The 27,262-nt window shown below is 40.3% G+C and overlaps 1 long non-coding RNA gene and 1 pseudogene across 1 annotated transcript; one reads left to right on the top strand and one right to left on the bottom strand.

Moving 5' to 3' along the window:
* The first annotated feature begins 547 nt into the window (after nt 1-547).
* LOC142181480 (uncharacterized) lies at nt 548-27,262 on the top strand. Its single transcript, XR_012710136.1, has 3 exons — nt 548-1,297; nt 9,396-9,771; nt 27,034-27,262. It is a non-coding gene; the product is annotated as an uncharacterized LOC142181480 (long non-coding RNA).
* LOC107816251 (L10-interacting MYB domain-containing protein-like) lies at nt 5,497-6,930 on the bottom strand (annotated as a pseudogene).

Below are 27,262 nucleotides of genomic sequence, written 5' to 3'. Positions count from 1 at the left end.
GGCTTGATTTCTTTATAGCCAAGGATATGTAGGCAGCTCAGATACCGGGGCTCGGTCACATTCTCCTTCCTCTTAGTTTTTGGTCTCCTTAAATAAGGGTCGGGTCAAAAAATCTATTGTCGTTCTTTGTCTGAAAACTCTTCGCGTTTCCAGTTAAAGAGGGGCAGCTGTAGACATGTGAATTTTGACCCTCCCCAAGATTTTTTATGTTTTAGCATGTAAATATTTAATTTAGGCCTAATATCGTTATTTCAACCAATTTTGACTATTTTACTTTATTTTATTACAAGAAAATGGAAATTACAAAAAAATAGTTTCATTAATATTTTTATAGTTTTGTTTTAATGGTCAATCTTATTTTAATAGTTATTTTACTTAAGTAAGATTAATTAATAAATGAGATCGTATTTTTAGTCTCGTTCGCGGGGAAAGAATAACATTTGGACTCAAACATCCCATTTTTAGGTCTAATTTTTGGATCTAGCCCATAATTCTCAGGCTCATACCCCTTAACCTAAAAAAAACCCTATAAGAACAATGCAAGACCCAAGGACCTAAAAGGAGACCTAGACAAAAAGAAAGAAAAAACGGCAGCTCAACCTCTTCGAATTTTCTGGGCACATTCACAAAAATCACAGATACATACAACTAGAGAAAGCTAAGGCGACCTTCTTCCGGCTTCTTGATTGTGGGTACAATAATGATGAAATTTAGCAGTTTAAACTTATTTGGTTTGAAAAACAATGTAAGAAGCTTAGAGGGGTAGGTGGGATTCATTGTGAGTTCTGAGTGAAGATGAGTCCTGTATGATGCTATATGTGGAGCAATTTTAAATTGATTTTTGTATTCAGTGATCTATGATCAAAAAAGGGACGAAACCACAAACACAAATATACATTCACATCAAGCCTTCCAATTCCATGAATGAGACAACAACCTTCTCTTTTCCTTAACTCAAAATCCATTACCAATCCACCAACCCCTTTACCACCCCTAAACAATATCCGACCACATTCGAACTGCTGACATTTCTCTCTTCTACTAAGGCGAAAGTTCAGTTTTGGGACAAAAGAATTCAAATAGAAAAGGGGGAAAACGAAGTAGCCGGAAATTGAGATACTCTTCCTGCCTCCGAGTCCCGAGTCATTGTCGCATTTTGTGTTGAGGTCGTTTGAATTGAGGTGTTGTTCGAAGTCTGTGTTCGAGTTCCGTACGCTTTCAATCTCAGCCATAGCAGTGGTTCATTTTGCCTGTGTAATTGCTTAAAATTTCAGTCAATTGAAGCTCAAATTTACAGGTTCATATCTTTTCCTTTTCTTTATTTTTCTTGTGAACCTTGTGGTTGAAATATAATATGAGCCTACTATATTTAAAGTGCTTGCGTGTAATTAAAGTGTCAATGGTGCCAGTCATTTGTTTATCTTTTTCTGCTTTTCTTTAAAACATGTTCATGAAATTCTTTGTGAGAAGCATGTGACGTGGGTGGCATTTGAGTAGTACTAGTGAAATACATCTTTGATATTTGAACTTTGAATTGAATTAGGAAGTTAGTTTGTCCAGGGAGGTGCCTCATAGATCTTATCATTTTATCCACTTGCTTTACCTTTTAATTTCTTAGTATTCTTGGTTTAGTCGTTCACGTTACTGGAGTATATGTCATTTGAATAATTATTTTGTTGACGTTTCTTTATCATTATTTAGTGTGGACAATTCGATTAAATGGGTGAACAGGGTTGCGGGGAATGGGAAAGGCCAAATCTCTTTAGTGATTAAATTGTTTACATGTTTAGAAATTGGGCTTAGCCAAATACATGAAATAAAACTGAACATGAGCATAAAATCTCATTTAGTAAAAGTACTCCATAATCACATGTCTTTCCACACACAATCACTGAATTAGGAACTAAACATTCATGAAACATTGTAGCTTTCTTTAGGTGCAATCAATAATAAATTATCACGACTACGGGTACGGTTCCCGTGACGTAGTTGCGATACACAATTTTCAAATCCGGGTGTACATTTCATGTGACCTGGCTTTTAATTTCCAACAAGTTTAAATAGAACGTGTCGTGACCGCGGGTGCATTTCATGTAGCGTGGCTTACGATGTGTTTTAAAGAACCTTAAAATTTTCTGAAATATTAAAAGCGGCTAAAAAGTTAAAAGAGCACATAGGTTTAAAATGTGTAATTAAATCAGATAAATGATCCAATAATAATAGTTGAGCGACCGTGCTAAAACCACGGAACCCGGGAATGCCTAACACCTTCTCCCGGGTTAACAGAATTCCTTACCCGGATTTCTGTGTTTTGTGGACTATAAAACATAGTCAATCTTTTCACGATTCGGGATTTAAACCGATGACTTGGGACACCATAAATTATCCCAAATACCAATTCTGATTTTTAAATAAAATAATTATGTTTTGATTGTCACTTAAATTGGAAAAAACTCTCTTATACTCCCTTTCGGCGGTGATAAAAAGGAGGTGTGACACTGATTACGTTGGCCGAGCTACCTGGATCCACGAGTACACGTTTAATTTGATTGTTATTCAAGAGAAATGAAATTACCAGCGCATCGTTATGTGAATGAGACAAGGTTTCGAAGTCTTTTTCACTGAATGCAAGGATGTCCTCGGGCATGCGGCCCCGAATTTGCCCTTCTTTTGCTGCGGAAACTTTTGTCTGCTTGTTCGCGGGTCCTTGAGGAACGTCATTCCCCCCAATGATCATATGGACGATGTGCTGAGATTTTCCCATTCCGTTCCTCCCGTTTGCCTCTCTTTCCTTCCGAACTGGGGTTTTCTAAGCTTCTTGTTGGTTCTCTTGGCGTATACTCCTGTTAGTGTGGGAGCTTACATCGATGTATTGGGCGTTGCGTGAGCCCACATCCGTGGGGATCGGTTCTGGGGCGTCCTCAGGGTTTCGCTGTGGTACACCGGCGCCTGGAACAACTACACCATTCTCTCCACGGTCCTCAGGACCGTTGTTTTCAGGTGCATCCACTGAGTTAGACATTTTGACCTGAAACCAAAGATTCTTGGACAAGAAAAAGTATGAATAATAACTTGTGTTTTCAATGAACCAGCACCAAAACAATCACTATTATATTTAGCCCCACGGTGGGCACCAAACTGTTTACCTTGAAAATGATAATTACAATTAGATTTGATTTTGTGGTTCTAAAAATATATGATTCAGAGCCCGTTTGGGTTGGCTAAATTTAAGTAGCTTTTAAGCACTAAGTACTTAAAAGCACTTTTTAAGTGTTGGAGCTGAATTTATAATTAAGCAGTTACGTGTTTGGATAAAAGAGCTGGAGCTGAAAATAAGCAGCTGAGTTTGGTAAAAAGTGCTGAAAATTTCTTTTTCTATTAAGATGACTGAAATACCCTTAAAAGTATTAAGCGAAAAATAAGCTTGTTATTGCAATATTTTAAATTTTAAATTAATTCAAACACAAATTAAGTTATGTCTCAATTAACGTTAGGTTATACATTGTTTTGATACGATTATTTTTAATAAATATAAATTATTTTATAAAGTATTTTTTAAAAAGCATTACGGTTATTTTTGAAATATACAATAAATTAGAGTCGTCTCAGCAACACAACTTGAAATTTGCTACATAAAATCCAAACAAAGAAAGGGATCCACAATGACAATATTGTCACTACCCTATCAAGACAGTTGGATTGAATCAAATCACTCAATTGCTCCATTATTCTCAAAAGAGGCTAGAGAACCATAACCAAAATATCTAGAGTTGTATCTATACCTAGTAAAATGTCCAAAACAAAATTGGAAATAGCTAATGTAGGCGTTCAGCATATTGCCAAATATCATCAGCAATCACATCACGAGTAGCCATCCAAATGTTGTCACTTTGATTTTCCATATTTTCTACATTTACACTATTTGCCCCCAGAGATGTGCCAACATCATGCTCAACAGATGGAATATATCTCTCATCCTCAGCTGCTCGAAATGCATCATCCACCTTACATTTCTTTCTAATATAATTATGAATGGTCATAGTAGCAATGACGATATCCCTCTGGATATCAATGTCGTAATAATGCATATCTCGCAAAATAGACCACCTCGCTTTCCATACCCCAAATGTACGCTCCACAATGTTTCTACATGAAGAATGCAAATAATTAAATTTTTCTTTCCTTCCTCTTGGTGCTCGCACTTATCGTGTCGCACCTCGACGAAAATCTGCTAGGTGGTATCTCACATCAGCCCCTTTATATGGAGCCATATATCCCTTCATATGTGGATACCCTGCATCAACTAGGTAATATTTGTTTCCCAATGAGTGTGGAAAGTTAAGCTCTGATCTACGAAGGACCTCACCAAATATACGACTGTCATGAGTTGCTCCTTCCCACCCAGCCCATGCAAATGTAAAACACATATTAAAGTCGACAACAACAAGAATATTTTGAGTTGGATAACTTTTACGGCCTATATAAGGTATCTCTTGGCCCTGCGATAATCTTGCTTTCACATGTGTACTATCAAGTGCTCCAATACAATCCTGTAAATATTTAAATACAAAAATATAATATAAGTTTGCAATATTAAAATTTTGAGCTATAATGTAAAGCTAGTTATTTAAAATTATTACTTACTTTAAAGAAAGGGAGATATCGTCGATTATATGGCTTATGATCTCCTACACCATCATTATAATTTAAGTGCGGTCTAATAATATCTCTGGCCAGCTCACTAATGGACTTTAGAACACTATGAAAGTGCCTATGAATTGTTTCTCCTGAGTATTGAAATATCTCCTGTATCAATCGATTTCCGGCACCATGTGCACAAATTATAAGAAACATGCCTAGCTTCTCGTACACAGACATTCCACGTGTGGGTTGAAGACCATAGTTGTCTGTTAAATCTTGGTATAAATTAATAAATACTGACTTTCTCAGTCAAAAATTCTCATAGCAACGCATCTCATTTCTATGTAATATCTCTTGAATAAAAATATATCCAGTGCGCTTAGATGTACGACAAGGTATCTTGCATATGTATTTCTCGTAATACATCAATATACACTTACTTGTTATTACACATAATGCATCCCATTCCTTTTCGTCTTGCTCATTTTGAAGTTTCTCTATTTCTTCTTGCATTTCATCTTCTTTCTCTCCATCATCTAGCATATCATTTGGATAACAGGATACAAAGTTGCTAATGTCCCAATCACTTGGATGATTGGATATCATGCTATTAATGTCCCAATTTTTCATTTAACTGAAAATAAAATAATAAAAAAGGTAACCATGGGCAATAGCGAAATAAAAAGAAACAATTTATTTAATAAAATATAACAATAAAAAAGTGTTTAAACCAACAATCATAAAGTCTAAACATGAAAGAGTAAGAAAATTAACCATGAAAGTACATAGTTCGAGTTCTAAATGAAACAATCAAATAGCTAGTTTTAGAAATACTAATGCAATATGCATAACATATTATTGCTGCTTCTTCAAGTATGATTGATAGTTATACTCCAACCAAGATTTTCGACCTTCATCAGTATGTAGCTTGAAAAATATCTCTCGTATCTCTTTCTTAACAAGCAGGTTTAAAGAGAAGTTGAAAATTTTGCTCCCCTCAGAAATGCCAGGAATAGTTACCAATAAGTTAATACACTTCTCGATGGTGGCCTCTGTTGCAAGAGATGTAGCGCTACTTTTGTTGGACACCATCTCAAGTAGGGAGTGTATATCATATTTTAGTGGTACAACATCATACTTTGCCTTACTTTTTTTTCCCTTGGCTGCTAGTGCCAACTCCATCAATTGACTTTCGTTTTTTTAGTGATGGCTCAGAAAACCTAACAGAATGTACATGTTGTAAGATATCATCGCTATCGTCACTTTTCTCATCATTAAGGTTACCAAATTGATCACCCTGATCATAACCATAAAAATTATTTATTTCATCATCTAAATCTAATCCAATCCCTGATATCTGTTCTTGGCTTGCTGCTCGTGCTCTCTCTCTAATGGCAACGATATCAACAAAAATCGCATCATATCGAAACCATATAAGAGAAAGATCTTTATTCCTAAATTGTTTGTATTTAACATTCTCTTGCAACAAAAATTATTAATTAATTTAAGACAGTAATAAAGATTAACAATGAAATACTCTTAAAAACATATAGAACGGCGTGAGAATTGTACCTTAATTTTTTCTCCCACCAATCATCATCCGCAACAATTATTTTTTTGTTTTCATCCTATCCTAAACCTGTCTCCCCCTTCATCAGCTGCTTAAAAAGAGTCCATTCGGTTTTCATATAATCCCAATAATTTTTCATTTATTTTTTATCATACGTTCTTCCGGTCTTCTTATTGAACTTATTAACCATATTTTTCCATCCTTGTTTAGACAAATAAGTATTAGGTCTATTTCCTTTTCTTATCTCTTGTTCACATAATTCAACAAATATAATATGGAGATTATCATCCCACTTGGCATTATTTCGTCCGATAAAATTTTCCGACATGTTTGAATGTTAACAATCTGAAGAAAATAAAAATTCTTCGTAAGCTCTATACAATAATATTCTAACCTAAGAAGTAAATAAATAGAAATATTTCATCATACAAGGAAATAGAAAATAGTAGCTTCTAAAATTCTTAGATTGTGAATAGAAGCTAAATGTAATGGGTGACTAATGTTCTTTCTGTAAATAGAGCATCTACAGGATGCCAATAATAAGACTTCCTTTTTTCTTTTCCTACAAAAATAATGATAATTTCATCCTTCTAAAGTGCATGTTGCCACATTCTTCCTTACTTCAAATAAAATTCCTATATACCAGTTATTGACGATAGAGCAATACACTAGCACCTCAATCTAATTAACGGAAGAATTTGCAGATAAACAATCTATAACTTCCCTTGCAAAGAATGATCGATCAACTATACTTTTCCTTTATTTGTTGCCAAACAATGCATTATCTTTCTCGTAAATGCAAAAACTCATAAAGTGTTCATAATATTAAATTGTTTATTATTAGAGCAATTACTACTTATGAACTGTACGATGCTATCAAGTTGACTGCTTTCTCCAATATGTTCAATTTTATCATAATGGATTCTCTACTATGCAACAGAAAAAAAATTGCATCAAATAATGACAACAATATACTCAAGACTATAGTGATCTTATGGCTGATATATAATAGAAACAAAGATATACCATAAGCATTGCAATTATTCATCCATGCAACGTTAAATTGCTTCAACCATTCTTATTGAACTTTCTTCAACTAACAAAAGAAAAAAGAATGGACATAATTTTTTTGTTAGTGAATCACTAATATCTCATCATGATCTTAAAACGAAATAAAACCAAAGTAAAAGAGAGGACCTTACCTTAAACTGATCAACAACGTTGTCTACCAAGTTACGTTCTCTAGAGAAAGACTGCAGAAAGAAAACATCAAGACTGACTGGGAAAAGAAAAGAGTCGTAGTTAGGGTTTTACCGAGGAAGGGTATTTTGGGGTTTATAAAATAATTTAAGGGATAGTAAAGTAATTTTTTTTGGCAAGCGAAAAAAGCTGTTGAGCTAAAAAATAATAAGTTGGGGGAGGCCAACTTATGGCTTTTAGCTTGTTTTGGCTTAAAAGCACCCTAACTTAAAAGCACTTAGATGTTAAGCAAACACCAAATTAAGCCAAAAAATACTTAAAAGCTGGTTTGACCAGCTTTTAAGCCCACTGAAACACCCTATTATTTTTATGTTAGTTGTTAGGCAATAGATGCTAAGTGTGAGTTAAGAAAATAAGGCAATAGCTAGGAAAAGTGAAATAAGAGTGGGAGGCATTATTGTTATTCAAACCGAACGATCGTGAGTCGGGGTAAATCGGGGCCTCGAACTGGCCTAAGTTGAGCCTCGGGGTCGAGCTGATAAGCTTGACTGGGGTGATCGATGAAGGATTAATAGTTTCAAGGGCCTCAATAATGGTTCTTTATGATCAATGATGAATAATAAATGAAGAACAATCAATGAAACACAATAAATGTAAGTGTCACACCTCCTTTTTGCGCGCCCGGCCCCGAAGGGTAAATGCGCGAGGGGAGTTTTTTCCAATTTAAGTGACAATATTCAAAATGGGATTATTTATTTAATTCAGAGTCGCCACTTGGGAAAGGTTTGGCTTTTGGTGTCCCAAGTCACCGGTTTATCTTGAATCCCAAATCGAGGAAATTTTTGACTTTTCCGAGTGAAGTCTGCGAACCAGAAATTCTAAGTAAGGAATTATGTTGACCCGAGGGAAGGTGTTAGGCACCCTCGAATCCCGTGGTTCTAGCACGGTCGCTTAAATTGTTATAATGGCTAATTATCTGATTTAAATACATGTTATGACTTGCGTGCTTCTATTAAGTTTAAACCGCTTTTATTATTATTTATTATTTTTTTATAGAATTGCAACGTCGTGAAAATGCATCTCGAACCACGTCACAATCAATGCACCCGTGGTCGTCGACACATTTTGACTCCGTTGAGATTTGGATTTGGGTCACATCAATGTGCACCCGTGTTTAAGAAGGTTAAATTATTAAGCCGCGCCTAAAGAGTCTAGCGCGTTATTATTTTTGTGGAAGGCCATGAAATTCACTAAAACGGCCTATCCCGAATCCTAAAATTTATTGTGGTTATTTATTGAGAGCCCCGCAATTTTGCGTTTTATTTGGCGAGGCTTGTCTCTATTTTAGAAAGGATATCCTAAGGTGGCTACATTTCTAATACGTTTGTCTCTAAAACTAAAAAAATACATGCTAATTTAATTATATGCTTTCGCCTAATCCGGATTTTTACGGTTAATTATTTACAAGGTAAAAAAAATGTACTTCAATGAAAAAAATGCTTTAATTTGACAAAAGAAATTCGTTTATTCTAACGAAATACAACACTTAATCTGAATAAACACCTTTAAGTCGAATTTAGATTAACTTGCTTAAACAGGGTTAATAGAATTCCTTATTTAAAGAAAACTATCGATGATATTCGAAACTAGTCCTATAAACTGCCTAAAGAAATCGAAATTGGTGATTCAAAACTGTATTATATTTGGCTGGATTTACAGCCGTTTGCCCCTACCTATTCAAACATAACCGGAAGAAGAGTTGAATTAACAATTCTATCAAAATGATAGCACATTCTATAAATTATATGACTGCATCACGTGTACTGCCAACAAAGATGTCGCAATTTTAGGCTAGAATATTTTCAATTAAGTACAAACTTATTAATGTGTTTTCCATTGGACTACAAATGACATAATTTATGCAACTTTAACAATATTCACAAAGCTATAAGTGAAGCAGCAGAATGATTTAACAATTCTTCAGATCTTTCAATTCATGCCTCTCATGGTTACATCAGTATGAAATGTGTACCTGGATGTTGAATATGACAAAAGAAAAGGAAGAAGATAGAGAAGATCAGCAGCAGCAGGAACAAAGCAACATCAGCAAATCAAACAACACAGCAGAACAGGCTCGAGTGCAAGAATACAACTATAGCCGATAGAAATAGTGGCCAAATGACAGCAGCACACAGTGGAGTAGAATCAGAATTCCAGGCAGACCAAAACCAGTAGTGAACCAATGAAAACACTTGACTAATAGACTCAATTGGAACTTCAGAGAATCAGAATGGATTGAATAGATTGAACAAATGAAAACCCAAACAGCAATGGGAAGAAGCAGTTTCTGATTGTTGACTGTATGCTTTCTATCTCTTAACCCCCCTCTACTGTGTTCCCTAATATCAGATGGTTCTTTTTTTTCTTTCCTCCTATCTTCTGTGTATCTATGTGTATCCTCCTCCCTTAGATCTCTGTGTATCTCCCTGTTCTCTTATGTCTCTCTCGTATATCTCTATCTGTATTTTCCCCCCCTCCTTTATCTCCAGGTCCTCTCTTTTATAAGCCTTCAACTCACTCCTTTTACAGCCTAATCGATTAAAAGAAAACCCCTCCCATGTGCCCATCTCCTTTTCAATTCTACTTTAGCTATTTAAATATTAAACCCCATCATTCCCTTGGCAGGCTTAAACTTCCCCATTTTATTAACTAAAGGCAGATATGGGCAGCAGGAGGTAGTCTGACAGCACATGCTGTCAAACTATTTAATTCAAAAGGGCCTTTATGCCCATGTTGTGCACATGCCCCCCCCCCAGTTCAGATTACCATTACAGCCTACACCTTAAATTTCTGAAATCAAATTAGCAATTATAAGTAAACTGAACTTAGTTCTTAATTGATTTCAGGCAATGTTCAACAGAAACAAATCGATTTGTTATTGCTCGGATAACTGAAACTAATTGACGACACATGTCGACTCGACTATATTAGTTATAACACATACAATCGTAGCCAAAAATCAGACATTTAACAGTATCACACAAGGTTCGCATTATATTGACTAAGCAGAATTGCACTCGAAGAGTCAATTAGTCAGTCCAAATTTTGAAAATCAGCTAATTGCACAACACTCACATACACATTATCAGAACAAATGGAAAGACTCAATCAAACAACAGAGGTTCAGGCAAAGTGGTCAAGGCACAGTTGATAAAAGTCAAGGACACAACATTACACAACAACAATAACAGCCTTTCGAACAAACATGGACTAAAGAACAAAGAGAAGAGAAGAGAACTCACCTCAAATCCCGAAACATCAAAACCTTAACTCGGACTTGGTCAGGCCTTTCTTAAGGCTGAACGGACTTTAATAGAAGTGTTTCTCAGATGAGAAACACTTTGATTAAAGTCCATTAGACCTTAATCTCTTCGGTTGAACGGATATGGACCAGTGACGAAGAATCACAAAGTTCCAAAACTCAGATCTGGGATTCATGCTTCCCTGATCAGATTCGGACCAAACCAAGTATGGTTTGGTCACGAGGGGGTCTGGGGAGTGTCTGGTATGAATTTAAAGCAGATCGGTGTAGATTAGGTTCCGACTCGAATCTTCAAATGAAGATTCGAGAAGGTGGGATAGGATTCGAGGTGTGTGGTTGGTAGATTTGGATTCAGGACGGCACGGGGGTTCTATGGTGTTAAGGGCGAGGTCACCGGCGTCCGTGCCGCCGATTTTCATGGTGAAGGATACAGGGGCGGCTCTAGGGTTTGATGGGGAAGATGGTGAAGACGGGAGCTGGGGTGTCAGATGGGGGGTAGGGTAAGGTTAGAAGGTTATATAGTTAGTGGGTGGGTGGATCCTGGCCGTTGGATGAGATGCGATGAAGGACCAGGATCCTTCAGCTCGAAGGAAACGGTGTCGTTTCAAGGGTAAAGGGTTTGGGTTGGTCCGGGTGGAAACGGGTCGGGTTCTGTTCGTGGGTATGGGAAATGTAATCTTGGACTTTGATCAATCTGAGATCAACGGCCCAGATCAAACTGGATTAAAACGGCGTCGTTTGGACACCCTGGGTATCAGGTTGGACTGGACCGGGCAGGCCTAGTTTTGTGCATTGTTTGTTTGGGCCAATTTTAACAAATTGGCCCAAGTCCGGAAAAGGAAGGGCCTTTTTTTCTTTTTTTTTCTTTTATTATAAAAATACAAAACTAAGTAAAATCAAATTAAAATAAACACCTAATACAATTATTTGCACACACATTAAAATAATTCAAAACAGGTAAAAATCAAATAAAACAAAATCACGGGCAAAAATGCCTGTCTATGCTTTTCTATTTAACAACCATGTTACGGTTCAGATTATGCATGACACGTACATTTTTTGTATTTTGTTTTAATAAAGTAAAAATGGGCCAAAGTCATAAACAATTAACGAAGTGCCATGTAAAAATCCCAAAATTGTACAACGGGATCAATTGTTGTTATTTTTTATTTCTTTTGGAGCGATTGTCTCGTGAAGCAAAAATCACGTGCTCACAGCTGCCCCTCTTTGTTCGGAAACACGAAGAGTTTCCGTGCAAAGATAAAGTGAGCGTGTATGAGCGATTTTTGCCTTTGGACTACTCCGTGTGAAACACATTTTTTGAAAGATCTGACCGAATCTTGCTTCAAAGATTTCCTACATATCCTGGGCTAAACAGGAATCAGGTCAATGTAGTTCGAGAAGTTTTGGTAGCTGGGACTACCATGGGATTGCAATGCTTGCTGCTACTGCTGTTGCTGTTGTCACTGCTGCGTCACTGACCGCCTTATTACAACCAAACAAAAATTGGAAACTGAACTAACTACTTATATGCATGTCAACTGCTAGTTACAAGATTCCTATCTATGATTCTTTTACGACTTGATCTTAGGTCTTAGCTGATTCTGCTTGTAGACTCCGATCTGAATCTTGATGCTTGCGAGTTGCGGCGACTTGTTTAATCTCTGGGATACTGAGTGAGACGCGATTGGCAGGGTTCAGGACCTTAACCAAATATTGGAGTCAATTTGCCTTCCATTTACTCCGATATCTCGGGACATCTTCTCTCTTTTTTCTTCTTTTTCTTCGTTGATTCCGAACCGGGACTCATCTCGTGGGTCATTTCGATCCATGTGGCTCGAGGTTAGACCTGCGGGAGAAAACAAACAAACGAACGAAATTTTCAGCCCCAGTTTCACTAGGAAAATTTCGTTAATTATTCGCTAGGAAGTTCATAAAATTGATGAAGGAAGATAAAAATGTTCAGTTCAGGGTTGGAGCCCTAATACCGACTAGCCGGGGAAAGGTTAAGCTTGGGGTTTAAAACCCTAAAGCCGAACAAAGGAAAAATTCAGTTTAAGGTTTCAAAACCCTAATGCTGATTGCATGGAAAAGCTCTGTTTAGGGTTTAAAACCCCAATGCTGGCTGAAAGCAAAAGAGTTCAGTTTAGGGTTTAAAACCCTAATGCTGATTGCATGGAAAAGCTCAGTTTAGGGTTTAAAACCCTAATGCAGGCTGAATGGAAAAAAGTTCAGTTTAGGGTTTAAAACCCTAATGCTGACTAAAGGAAAAATTCAGTTTAGGGTTTAAAACCCTAATGCTGATTGCATGGAAAATCTCAGTTTAGGGTTTAAAACCCTAATGCTGGCTGAATGGAAAAAAGTTCAGTTTAGGGTTTAAAACCCTAATGCTGACTAAAGGAAAAATTCAGTTTAGGGTTTAAAACCCTAATGCTGATTGCATGGAAAATCTCAGTTTAGGGTTTAAAACCCTAATGCTGGCTGAATGGAAAAAAGTTCAGTTTAGGGTTTAAACCCTAATGCTGACTAAAGGAAAAATTCAGTTTAGGGTTTAAAACCCTAATGCTGATTGCATGGAAAAACTCAGTTTAGGGCTTAAAACCCTAATGCTGGCTGAAAGGAAAAGAGTTCAGTTTAGGGTTTAAAACCCTAATGCTGATTGCATAGAAAAGCTCAGTTTAGGGTTTAAAACCCTAATGCTGGCTGAATGGAAAAAAGTTCAGTTTAGGGTTTAAAACCCTAATGCTGATTAAAGGAAAAAGTTCAGTTTAGGGTTTAAAACCCTAATGCTGACTAAAGGAAAAGTTCAGTTTAGGGTTTAAAACCCTAATGCTGACTAAAGGAAAAGTTCAGTTTAGGGTTTAAAACCCTAATGCTGACTGAAGGGAAAATTCAGTTTAGGGTTTAAAACCCTAATGTTGATTGCATGGAAAAGCTCAGTTTAGGGTTTAAAACCCTAATGCTGGCTGAATGGAAAAAAGTTCAGTTTAGGGTTTAAAACCCTAATGCTGACTAAAGGAAAAATTCAGTTTAGGGTTTAAAACCCTAATGCTGATTGCATGGAAAAGCTCAGTTTAGGGTTTAAAACCCTAATGCTGGCTGAATGGAAAAAGTTCAGTTTAGGGTTTAAAACCCTAATGCTGACTAAAAGGAAGATTCAGTTTAGGGTTTAAAACCCTAATGCTGATTAAAGGAAAAGTTCAGTTTAGGGTTTAAAACCCTAATGCTGACTAAAGGAAAAATTCAGTTTAGGGTTTAAAACCCTAATGCTGATTGCATGGAAAAACTCAGTTTAGGGTTTAAAACCCTAATGCTGATTGCATGGAAAAGCTCAGTTTAGGGTTTAAAACCCTAATGCTGGCTGAATGGAAAAAAGTTCAGTTTAGTGTTTAAAACCCTAATGCTGACTAAAGGAAAAATTCAGTTTAGGGTTTAAAACCCTAATGCTGATTGCATGGAAAAGCTCAGTTTAGGGTTTAAAACCCTAATGCTGGCTGAATGGAAAAAGTTCAGTTTAGGGTTTAAAACCCTAATGCTGACTAAAAGGAAGATTCAGTTTAGGGTTTAAAACCCTAATGCTGATTGCATGGAAAAGCTCAGTTTAGGGTTTAAAACCCTAATGCTGGCTGAATGGAAAAAGTTCAGTTTAGGGTTTAAAACCCTAATGCTAACTAAAAGGAAGATTCAGTTTAGGGTTTAAAACCCTAATGCTGATTACATGGAAAAGCTCAGTTTAGGGTTTAAAACCCTAATGCTGGCTGAATGGAAAAAGTTCAGTTTAGGGTTTAAAACCCTAATGCTGACTAAAAGGAAAAGTCAGTTTAGGGTTTAAAACCCTAATGCTGATTGCATGGAAAAGCTCAGTTTAGGGTTTAAAACTCTAATGCTGGCTGAATGGAAAAAGTTCAGTTTAGGGTTTAAAACCCTAATGCTGACTAAAAGGAAGATTCAGTTTAGGGTTTAAAACCCTAATGCTGATTACATGGAAAAGCTCAGTTTAGGGTTTAAAACCCTAATGTTGGCTGAATGGAAAAAGTTCAGTTTAGGGTTTAAAACCCTAATGCTGACTAAAAGGAAAAGTTAGTTTAGGGTTTAAAACCCTAATGCTGATTAAAAGGAAAAGTCAATTTAGGGTTTAAAACCCTAATGCTGATTACATGGAAAAGCTCAGTTTAGGGTTTAAAACCCTAATGCTGGCTGAATGGAAAAAGTTCAGTTTAGGGTTTAAAACCCTAATGCTGACTAAAAGGAAAATTCAGTTTAAGGTTTAAAACCCTAATGCTGATTACATGGAAAAAGTTCAGTTTAGGGTTTAAAACCCTAATGCTGATTACATGGAAAAGCTCAGTTTAGGGTTTAAAACCCTAATGCTGGCTGAATGGAAAAAGTTCAGTTTAGGGTTTAAAACCCTAATGCTGACTAAAAGGAAAAATTCAGTTTAGGGTTTAAAACCCTAATGCTGATTGCATGGAAAAACTCAATTTAGGGTTTAAAACCCTAATGCTGGCTGAAAGGAAAAGAGTTCAGTTTAGGGTTTAAAACCCTAATGCTGATTGCATAGAAAAGCTCAGTTTAGGGTTTAAAACCCTAATGCTGGCTGAATAGAAAAAGTTCAGTTTAGGGTTTAACACCCTAATGCTGACTAAAAGAAAAATTCAGTTTAGGGTTTAAAACCCTAATGCTGATCGGCTGGGGATAAAGTTCGAGAATACTACATGATCTATTTTTTTTTGAGTTTTCTTGTTTTAATAGAAGATAAAAGGGAGTTTTGCGGGAACTTACCTTTTGAGTGAATTCTTTATTGTCAAAATGTTTCTTGTACCCGTGTACCTTCATCTTTGGGCGACACCTGCTTCTTGCACGGTTGTCTTGGATTATACCTGTTTCAACTTTTCAGACAAAGAACAATTGTTAGTTCGGAAATGACGGTCGGTTCGGTGACCTTGATCGTTCCCAATTGCTTTGTTGCGTCTCTATTTCTGTTGCGAAGTCCCGCCATTGATTTGATTCGAATGGCGAAAACCTTTAGACTGCTCATGCTTGTATTTCCAGATTCTGTGATGACTTGCTTCGTAAGGCTCTCCCCTTTTTTTCTTTTCCCCTTTTTTTCTTTTTTTTTGTCCCGTTTTGCTTGGAGGTTCTCAACGGGGATTTTATTGGAGGTATTCTGCGGGGATTTGTACAAAAGGAAGCCCTATGGGGGAATATTTACAAAGTGGATTCTTTGTGTGGATTTTTGTACAATGGGGCATGCTGGGGATTTGTTTCGAAGCGGGCTTTCTAGGATTTGTTGGGGTAAGCTTGTTGGGGAATTTTTACAAAGGGACTCGCTGGGGATGTGCTGGGGAAATTCCAACGGGGATTTTTTTTATATATATTGGGGAGACTCTGTGGGGGATTGTACAAGGGGAGACTCTGTGGGGATTCGTCCGAAGGCGGACTTGCTGGGGAAAATTTCTCTTTTTCCTCTTTACTTCGAACGCCATCAAACATCATGATTCATCAAGTTTGGACAGACGTACCAACGAAATGGGGTGTTTTCCTTCATGAAACGGAACTCCGTGAAAACAAACCTGCCACCTGCCCTTTCCGGTGTATCCTGAACTTGGGGTTAAAACATAAAAGAGATTCGAAAAGAAACAAAGAAAGGAGAAAACAAATTTCAGGAAGGGAGTGTCCTTTTCGGGACGAGAAAGACTTATTTGAGGAAGATAACGCTGGCTTTAGATGACATGACATGCTCTTTGGACTGGACGCCTGACCTTCCATGAACTTGCGTTTCCCTGAACCAGAACGGATCTGTGATTCCAAACCGGTGGAACTTTGCCGAGACTTGGGGTAGAGTCATTCTTTTTTCGGCCAACAGCGCCCTTTTGCGGGTTTTCGCTGGCTGACCTCTCTCATTTCTCTTCCTGTCATCGCTTGATAGCACTCTTTGTGAGTTTTTTACTAAAACAAGCTCTCTCATTTTGGTTTCTCTACTCCCGTCGCCTCGTGGTGCCCGAAGGTTTTCACCGACGAGACTCTCTCATTTTATCTTTCTCGATTCAGAGTGTGCTGGTCTCCATTTGCGACGCTTATTGGTTTCCCACCATATTTGGTAACTGATTTGAAAGCTTGTGCTTGGTAAAGAGAGGTAGACGACACTAACTTCTCAACTGCTCGACGTGCCCCAGTTTCAATTTCAGGGCGAATGGGATTTTATTGTTGGCGTGACTGAATCTCAGGGAGAGGCTGCCTACGTATCCTTTCGGAATCAAGTCAAACGTAGTTCAGGCCTCAATAAATGTTTTGTTTTGTTTTGTTTTTTTTTTTTTTTTTTTTTTTGTAGAGAGGATTGGGTAGTGTTTGGGAGTGGTGGGGGATAAAACCTTCGCCATTTTCAAATGTGTCAGGACTACTTGGAGTATGATCTAGACGTAGTATCTCTTGACTGCATCTGCATTTACTGCTGTGTCGGGGTCATTTCCTTCGATATCACCTAAATACAATGCTCCTCTCGGCAATATCTTCCTTACAATGTATGGGCCTTTCCAATTTGGGGCAAACTTTCCTTTTGCTTCTTCATGATGCGGCAGAATACGCCTCAGTACCAGCTGACCTACTTCGAAATTCCGGGGTCGGACTTTCTTGTTGTAAGCACGGGCCATCCTTCGTTGGTATAACTGTCCGTGACAAACTGCGGCCATTCGCTTTTCATCAATCAACGTCAATTGCTCCAGTCGAGCCTTGACCCACTCGCTGTCTTCGATTTCTGCTTCGACAATGATTCGAAGCGAAGGAATTTCTACCTCTGCCGGTATTACAGCCTCGGTCCCATAAACCAAAAGATAAGGAGTCGCTCCTACCGATGTGCGTACCGTAGTGCGGTACCCCAATAATGCAAAAGGTAACTGCTCATGCCACTGTCGGGAACTTTGGATCGTTTTCCTCAAAATCTTCTTGATGTTTTTGTTTGCCGCTTCCACAGCACCATTGGCTTTTGGCCGATAAGGAGTGGAATTCCTATGCGTTATCTTGAATTGCTCGCATACATCTCCCATCAAGTGACTGTTCAAGTTTGCTGCATTATCTGTAATGATAGTCGCAGGAATACCGAAGCGACAGATAAGATTTGAGTGTACAAAATCCACCACAGCTTTCTTAGTGACCGACTTGAGAGTGACAGCTTCTACCCATTTGGTGAAGTAATCGATGGCAACCAGTATAAACCTGTGTCCATTCGAAGCCTTCGGTTCGATTGGTCCAATGACGTCCATGCCCCATGCGACAAATGGCCAAGGTGCAGACATGGGATGCAACTCCGTGGGAGGTGCATGAATCAAATCACCGTGCACCTGACACTGATGACACTTCCGAACAAAGCTAAAGCAATCTTTTTCCATGGTCATCCAGTAATAACCTGCTCGAAGGATTTTCTTCGCTAAGACATACCCGTTCATATGAGGTCCACACACACCTGCGTGCACTTCGTGCATGATCTTTCTCGATTCCTCGATATCGACACATCTTAGGAGATTGAGGTCCGGGGTCCTTTTATATAACAACTCACCGCTTAGAAAGAAACCACTTGCATGTCGCCTAATGGTCCTCTTCTGATCTCCAGTAGCGTGCTCGGGGTACTCTTGTGTCTTCAGGAATTTCTTGATGTCATGGTACCAAGGCTGCGTATTTGATCCCGCCTCGATTACACTGCAGTAACCGTGTCTTTCCTTGATTTGGATTTCCAAAGGATCGACGTGGGCGTTGCCCGGGTAGGGTAGCATTGAAGCCAAAGTAGCAAGTGCATCTGCCAGTTCATTGTGGCACCTCGGAATATACCTGAACTCTATTGACGTAAAGCGCTTGCTGAGGTCCTCCACATGCTGTCGGTAAGGGATAAGTTTGACATCCCGAGTTTCCCATTCACCTTGAGCTTGTCGGATAATCAGGTCAGAATCTCCCATAATCAGTAAGTCTTCGGCATCCTGATCGATTGCCATATGCATGCCCATAATGCAGGCTTCATACTCAGCTGTATTATTTGTGCAAAAGAAACGCAGTCTAGCTGTGGCGGGATAATGTTGACCAGAAGGCGAGATCAAAATTGCCCCAATCCCTACACCCTTGGCGTTCACGGCTCCATCAAAGAACATCTTCCAAACATGAGCTTCCTCCGAGACCACTTCTGCGGTGTTTACTTCTTCATCTGGAAAGTAGGTATCCAATGGTTGGTATTCCTCATCGACCGGATTTTCGGCCAAATGATCTGCTAACGCCTGGGCTTTCATTGTCGTGCGAGTGACATAGACTATGTCGAATTCCGTAAGCAAGATTTGCCATTTAGCCAGTCTCCCAGTAGGCATTGGTTTCTGAAATATATACTTCAAAGGATCCAACCTGCTTATGAGGAACGTAGTGTGGGCTTGGAGATAATGTCTCAGCTTTTGAGCAACCCATGTGAGAGCGCAACATGTCCTTTCCAACAGTGTGTATTTGGCCTCGTAGCCGGTGAATTTCTTGCTTAAGTAGTAGATTGCTTGCTCTTTCTTTCCGGTTACGTCGTGTTGCCCGAGGACGCAACCGAAAGAGTTCTCCAAGACTGTTAGATACAAGAAAAGTGGCCTTCCCGGTTCTGGAGGGACCAAGACCGGGGGATTCGAAAGGTATTCTTTGACTTTATCAAAGGCTTCTTGACACTCAGTTGTCCATTTAATCGCCGCATCTTTCCTTAACAGCTTGAATATGGGCTCACACGTGCTCGTCAGCTGGGCAATAAACCGACTGATGTAGTTCAACCTGCCCAAAAGACTCATCACGTCTTTCTTTGTTCTTGGGGAGGCAGATCTCTGATGGATTTTATCTTAGTTGGATCTAGCTCGATACCTCTCCTGCTTACGATGAAGCCCAAAAGTTTGCCCGACGGAACTCCGAAAGCACATTTGGCTGGGTTTAGCTTCAAGTCATACTTCCTTAGCCTCTCGAAGAATTTCCTCAAGTCTTGGATGTGATTATCCTCCGTCCTGGACTTGACTATCACGTCATCCACGTACACCTCTATTTCCTGATGCATCATGTCATGGAAAATAGCAGTCATGGCCCTCATGTAAGTAGCCCCAGCATTCTTCAAACCAAATGGCATGACCCGGTAACAGTAGGTGCCCCAAGGCGTGGTGAAGGCAGTTTTCTCGGCGTCCTCTTCATCCATCAATACCTGATGATACCCAGCATAACAATCTACAAAAGACTGTATCTCGTGTTTGGCGCAATTATCAACGAGGATGTGGATGTTGGGCAGTGGGAAATTATCTTTAGGACTTGCTCTGTTCAGATCTCGGTAATCTACACATACCCGAGTTTTCCCGTCCTTTTTCGGTACTGGAACCACATTTGCCAACCAAGTTGTATACTGGACTACCCGAATCACTCCCGTTTTCAATTGTTTGGTGATCTCCTCTTTAATCTTATCACTGACCTCAGTTTTGAACTTTCGTTGCTTTTGTTGAACTGGAGGACAATCAGGATGAATCGGCAATTTATAAACCACTAGATCAACACCTAGACCGGGCATGTCATCATATGACCAAGCAAACACGTCTTTAAATTCAAAAAGAAGTTGAATTATCGCCTCTCGCGTTTTCTTGTCCGTGTGAATGCTTATTTTGGTCTCCCGGATTTCTTCCGGGGTTCCCAAATTTACCGGTTCAGTGTCATTCAGATTTGGCTTAGGTTTATTCTCGAAATATTCCAACTCTCGGTTTATTTCCCTAAAAGCCTCTTCCGCATCATATTCTGGTTCTGGGTTCATTAATTCGCAGTTAAATAGCTCATTGTGATCTGGGCGTGAAGTCCGCAAGCATGTCATATTTAAAGCCGCATTATTAGGACTGAAAAGAAAGATAAAAGGCAAAATAACAAAAATTAGAACAAAAGAAAGAATGGGAAAGCAATGATGATTTTTTTTTCTTTGGAAAGTTGGAAGACAACAATGTTTACAACTAGGGATTCAAGACAACAAAAAAGAAGAAAACGTTCAAGTTATGTCCTGGAGATAACTTGTGACACAGGAAAGGTGGCAGGACAGGTCTACCCGGACTTCCGTCTAGTCGGGAATGGCGTGGCCTCCCAGTTTTGGAGTTTGGCGTTTGGCCCCATGTACATCATCTCAGCAGTGATTGTGCCTTCACCTGGTTGAACCATGTGGACCTCGTAGAGCATTTCCCTCATTGCCCCACATATCTCCTCGATTTCCTCAGCTGTGAAGACCTCATCATCTTCTTCAACGTACCTTGGCCTGATGAAAGTTGCATATAAATCCGGCAGTGGTTGAGGTAACTTCCAACCCTCATTTCTCCTTTTCTTTGCCCACTCTTCGTCTGCTGGAGTAGGTTTGAAACCTAGTCCAAAAGGTTTCTTGATGACTGGCAAAGTAATGGGTTCTGTTATTCCCTGAAGGGTTCGTCCAAGTCCCTTTCCTGGCCTAAATCCATGCCGGATCATCTCTTTGGCCACCATGACCGAGGCGTTAGACAAGAAAGGCTGGGGGCAGGGTATTCTCTCTTCGTGCCGCTCCGCTCGTACAATCTCAAAAGCTTGATAGACCGTATGTTCGCTCCCTTCTGTCGGTTCAAGGTACGGGATGGATGGGTCCCGATAAATGGCATGCCCATCTTCCCCATGAACCACGATCTCCTGGTCTTCGTACTCGAACTTCACCATCTGGTGAAGAGTGGAAGGCACGGCTCCTGCCGCATGGATCCAAGGTCTGCCAAGGAGAAAATTGTAGGATGTGTCCATGTCGATCACCTAGAAGGTTACTCGAAATTCGACCGGTCCTATGACCAACAACAGGTCTATTTCTCCCATGGTATCTCTCTTGATGTCGTCGAAAGCTCTATACAGACATTATTGGGTCGGATTCTTCCGGTCCCAATTTCCATCCTTTGTAGCGTGGAGAGCAGGCAAATGTCAACACCTGATCCCCCATCCAACATTACCCGCTTGACATAGTAGTCCTCGCATTTAACTGTTAAATGCAAAGCCTTGTTGTGTGCCGCTCCTTCCGGGGGTAAATCGTTCTTGCTGAAAGAGATTTGGTTGACGGCAAAGAATATTTCTGTCATTCGCTCTAGTTGTTCCACCGAGGTTTCAGTTGGTACATATGCTTCATTCAGGGTTTTCAATAGGATCTTTTGATGCTCGGTCGACCTCATCAATAATGACAGCATGGATACTTGTTCAGGGTACTTGCGCAGCTGATCTATCACTTCGTAATCCGGCATTTTCATTTGTTGGAAGAACACTTCCGCTTCTTCAACACTCACGGGCTTCTTTGGCGGGAAGCGCCTTTGTGTGGCGTTGTTCAGTTCTTGGGTATTTGAATACCTTCTGATGAAAGTATTTTCTGGAAGTTCTCCCATGACCTCTTTACCTTTGTACATTACCAAAGTCTTTTGATAATTCCACGGCACTGTGGACGGGTTGGTCATTGGCTTTTGTGGCACGCGTCCGATAACCACTGGCTCATTCAGTCGAGGTGGTTGAATCGTCCCCCGGACCACATAGGCCCCTTTTGGCACGTACATAGGTTTTGTCTTTTTGATCCCGAAGTTCTGCGCCTTCTCAGCTCGACCTCGTGGTATGTAAAGAACTTCATTTTTACAGGTACCACTTTCTTATCTACCTTCTTTTCAGGCTTGTTCTTTATAGCCTTGACCTCTTCCCCCTTTTCTGGTTTCTGGTCCTTTTCGGGCCTCTTCCCCGTGTCGACAATGGCAATTATAGCTTTCAAAGCAGAATCGAACTCTTTGTCTTCACAAATCATTCCGATCAGCGGCCCATTATTGTGAGCAGGTAATGGATTGTTAGTTACGCTCGGGATTTCCTCGTCCCTTAGCACTATTTTCCCTTGCTCTATCAAATTTTCGACCACTCTTTTCAACGACCAGCAGTCATTTGTATCATGTCCCTCGGCCCCTGAATGATAGGCGCATCTGACTCCGGCTTTGTAAGAAGGTGATGTTGGGTTTTGCCTCGTTTGAGGGATTGGTTGTAAGAAACCCAACTGGACTAGCTTCGGGAACAAAGTAGAGTATTGTTCACCGATGGGCGTGAAAGTTCGCCTTCGAGGTGGCTCCTGAGGGCGAAAGTTATTCTGCGGGGGTTGTGGGTTATAGTGGTTGCGGTAAGGAGGCTGATTTCTGGGAGGTGGAGCTGGGCCTCGGTTGGCTTGTTGTGGTGGATGGTTATAAGGTTGGGCATTCATGACCATATAAGGTTGATGAGCATATGCCAAATTTGAGTGGGGGTAGTAGTGTTGTGGGGCTCTTTCCGGAAAATGGGGCCTGGGATGACGATACTCCCTTGCTTCAGAGGCTGCCATAGTCGTTTCTTCCTTCTTCTTCCCCCTTGTCGTTCCTCCGGACCCGCTTTGGACGGCCTGGGAGGTCGCCCTTATGGCTGCTTGACTCAGAATCCTACCTGTTTTCAAACCATTTTCCACCATCTCTCCAATCTTGATCGCTTCCGCGAATGGCTTACCCATGGCTGACATCATGTTTTGGAAATAGTCAGACTCTTGAGCCTGGAGAAAGGTAGTGACCATTTCCACTTCATCCATGGGAGGTTTCACTCTCGACGCCTGTTCACGCCACTTAATAGCATACTCTCTAAAGCTTTCCGAAGGCTTCTTCTTTAAATTCGACAGAGAGTTTCGGTCTGGCGCAATGTCGATGTTATACTGGAATTGTTTTACAAAATCTCTGGCGAGATCATCCCATATATGCCATCGGGACATTTCCTGATTCATATACCATTCCGAAGCTATCCCTACTAGACTTTCCCCAAAATATGCCATTAGCAGTTCTTCTTTTCCGCCGGCTCCCCGCAATTGGTTGCAGTATTTCTTAAGATGTGCAATGGGGTCACCGTGCCCATCGTATTTCTCGAACTTGGGGGTCTTGAAACCCGTTGGCAGGTGCACGTGAGGGAACATGCACAGGTCGGCGTAAGAGACGCTCTTTTGTCCGCTCAATCCTTGCATATTCTTCAAACTTTGTTCAAGGCTTCTCATTCTCTTGGCAATCTCATTTTGTTCTGCAATTCTGGGGTTCTGATCCTGTCCCGGTGCAAGCTCGCACTGAGGCGGTAGAGGATTAGTGCTGGTAGCGAACCTGGTTGGTTCCATTGAGAACGATGGTGCTTGGAATGTAAAGGAGGATGAGTCAAAGCTTGGCTTGTATGTGGTAGGCTATGCCGTAATCGGGCAAGGCGATGCAGTAAAGATGTTCATGCTTGCATCGGTGGCTGACATTCGGGGATGAGGCTCAGAGGGCGATCCAGCAGAGAAAGCTGAGGTGGCTGGGTACCCGAATGGGGTAGCAGAATAATTTATGGGGACATTAGACGTCCCACTTGACCTGGAGAATAATTCAGGGAATCCGGGGACGACACTTGGCGGCTCTTTCCCATTATTCCAATCGTCCAGCATTTCCAACATGCGGAGCCGTAGGATTCTATTTTCCTCTGCAGTTGCGGATTCAGGTGTGAGGACGGCTGAGATCGACCTCTCCTCAGAAACAGGGATCGTTTGCAATGGAATTTCTGAAGACATTTCCACACTTCCTTTTGACCTGGTGAAGTAAGTGTGAGTACCGCTTCTAGACTTAACAACAGGTAGTTGAACGCCTCTCCTTGACCTCGTGAAATATGAGTGCGAGGCCAGACTTTCACCAAACCAACCGTCTTTTCAAAAAAAAACCTGGAAATACTCAATGACAAACGCACGGTTAATTTGTAGCAAATAAACAGATAGTTAATCTCACGTTGGGCATGATGCACCTATACAGTTAAGTGGATTACTATATGTTTGCTACGAGAGCATGCGTCATTCCGGCATTTTTCCTCTTATTAGTTTTCCCCTTTTTTTCTCTTTTTTTTATTCTATTATTTTTTTATTTTGCAGTAAAAGAAATGCGACCGGATCCGATGAGGATTGCCTACGTATCACGATGCCTACGTGAATCAGATCATCACGTAGTTCGAAAAACACAAATGATCGTAAAGGAAACAACCTCTTTATTGTTGAAAATGTTCTATTACAAACTACATTTGCAAAAGAAAAACGAACTTTGAAAATAAACCTAGATTCAAAAATAGACTAAAAATCACCCGGATGGGAAAAACAAGCGGAAGATGCTAAGATACAGATTTGACCTATGAATGCATTATGGTTTTGAAAATTGGTGTCCGCGGGGCATCGTTCGGCCTTGCCGCGGTCCTAGGCGTGAGATCCCTCTCAAGTTGCTCCAGCTCGTGCATAGTCTGCTTGACATAACCCATTACTGCTGAGAGGACGGTAACGCTGGACATGTTCTCACATCGTAGACATCGTCTGGTGATGGCATGGGCAATGGCCTTGATTCTATCTCTGGTTTGCTTCTTCTCCACGAGTAGGCGTTTTATCTGATCGCTGCATGTCTTAAATACTTGAGCATCTTGTATATGCTGATGCTTCAGTCGCCGTACTTCCAACTTCATCTGGGCTATTGAGTCGTACCAGTATCTGCTCTCCATTTGGAAGTCCTCGTCCTGACTAGCTGCTTTGATCTCAAGTGCAGCCATCTCTCTCTTTACTTTAGCCACAGTCTTCTCGTGGTTGCCTTCCAATTGATTCAGGTACCGGCGATGCTCATCTGCTCTTGCATCCCACTGTGCCCTGAGCTCTGCTATGATGTTTTCAGATTCCTCCAAACCATCTTGCCATTCCCTGATTTCACCTTTTAGCCTTTTTATGAGCTGCTCGTCTGATCGACGCCTTGGTTGTTTATCCGCATCCACCCTTATCTGTTTGATCTGGTCTCTGAGCATTTCATTTTCTTGAATTAACCTGTTCCGCTTTCCTAGATCGGTAGCAACTTGCACGTTGTGTTCATATTTCAAGCTTTCCACTTGTTGCTTTAACCTGCTGATTTCGGCGCAATAGCCTCTTTCCTTTGCTAACCAATCCCACTGCCTTTGTGATGATTCGGTAAAATTCCGGATGTGGGGTCTCTTAGCCGGCCTTTCATGCTCGAATTCCCTTCTATACCATGCAAGGTAACCTGGTGTCGTCTCTCCTTTGGCTCGATCCCGTACGCGAGTATCTGATTTCAAATATTGACACTCACTCCAGATTTGGCGAATCTTTGCTTCTGGGAATTGTCCGTTAGGACTTATCTCAACTGCTTGAGCGCTAAGATCTTCCTCATGAGGTACTGTCTGGCATCTTCCGAACTGTCTCAAAACTCGGCAGGGTGCGTAAGGTTGAATGCTCTTAAGCCCCATCAGCAAGAAATGAGTTTTAGCTGCCGACATATATAAGATCTCATCAACAGGCAACCATCCCAACGTCCATTGTATTTGGCTGGCAGTAAGAGCTTGAAAGAACGAGGTCCATGCCAGGACTCCTTTGGGCAAAATGATCTCTTTGGTTCTCGTGTAAGATTCTTCTATGCGGGTCTTTTCTGGGGAACCATGGCTCAAAATCTCGGAATGATGGCAGAGGTGCTCGGTCATCCATATTTGTAGGAGCAGGTTACAACCTTCGAAGAAATTTCCCCAGCTTTACAAGCTGTAAGAGCTCGAAAGATGTCGGATACCACCATAGGCGCGAGAGTACTGTCACTTTGTGTGAGTAAAGTGCTGACGACCCCGGATATCTTCAGATCAATGTTTCCGTCTTTCCTTGGAAATACCAGAAGGCCTAGGAACATCACCATGAAAGCTACCCGTCTGTGCTTGTCCCACTTCTGACAAACTCCTTTGCTGCACAGTTTGTTGATTGGATTATTGAATCCCCCTCATGACCGTACCTATCATATATGAAGCATGGAGTACAAAATCCGGCTGCCAGATCCGGGTTGTGGACTGTTCTAGGTATCTTCAATGAATCTAGGAACCGATGTACCGTGACGACTCTTGGGACGACCAAGTATTTTTCCTTCAAAGGAAGTTCAGTATTCCCGATGTATCCGGCCATTTCTTCCAAAGTCGGGGTGAGTTCAAAATCAGAGAAATGGAAAACATTGTGCGCCGAGTCCCAATAGGTAACCAAAGCTCTTATGATATCTCCCCGAGGCTGGATTTCTAATAAACCCACAAGACCTTTCAGATATTTCTTAACCTCATTTTGTCCTTCAACACCTAGATCATTCCACCATAGCCGTAACTTGACAGGGATTTTGGTCATTATTGAAAAATATTCATTTTGCATCGTGCTCATCCTGCACATTTATTAAGGTGATTTTAACAAAACGAACTGACTCAAAATTTTTTTTTTTAGAGGAGATCAAGTTTTGAACACGGCTTTTAAACACTTCGGGGACGAAGATTTTAAGGCTGTGTGGGTCTACTGGATAAAAATGCTAAACAAGACCCAAAGGTGGATATTTATGCAAAGTCAGCCTTCCGGCATCCCTTTCGGGAACATTCAGCTATTTATGACAAGACAGCGTCACCCGATTTATTTACGACTCTTTTTTTTTAAGTTTGAAACGCATTTTTTATTTATT

The sequence above is a fragment of the Nicotiana tabacum genome, chromosome 6, assembly GCF_000715075.1.
Source record: "Nicotiana tabacum cultivar K326 chromosome 6, ASM71507v2, whole genome shotgun sequence".
Classification (NCBI taxonomy): domain Eukaryota; kingdom Viridiplantae; phylum Streptophyta; class Magnoliopsida; order Solanales; family Solanaceae; genus Nicotiana; species Nicotiana tabacum.
The sequence above is the reverse complement of the archived record's forward strand: the minus strand, read 5'-3'. Positions and strand labels throughout refer to the sequence as shown.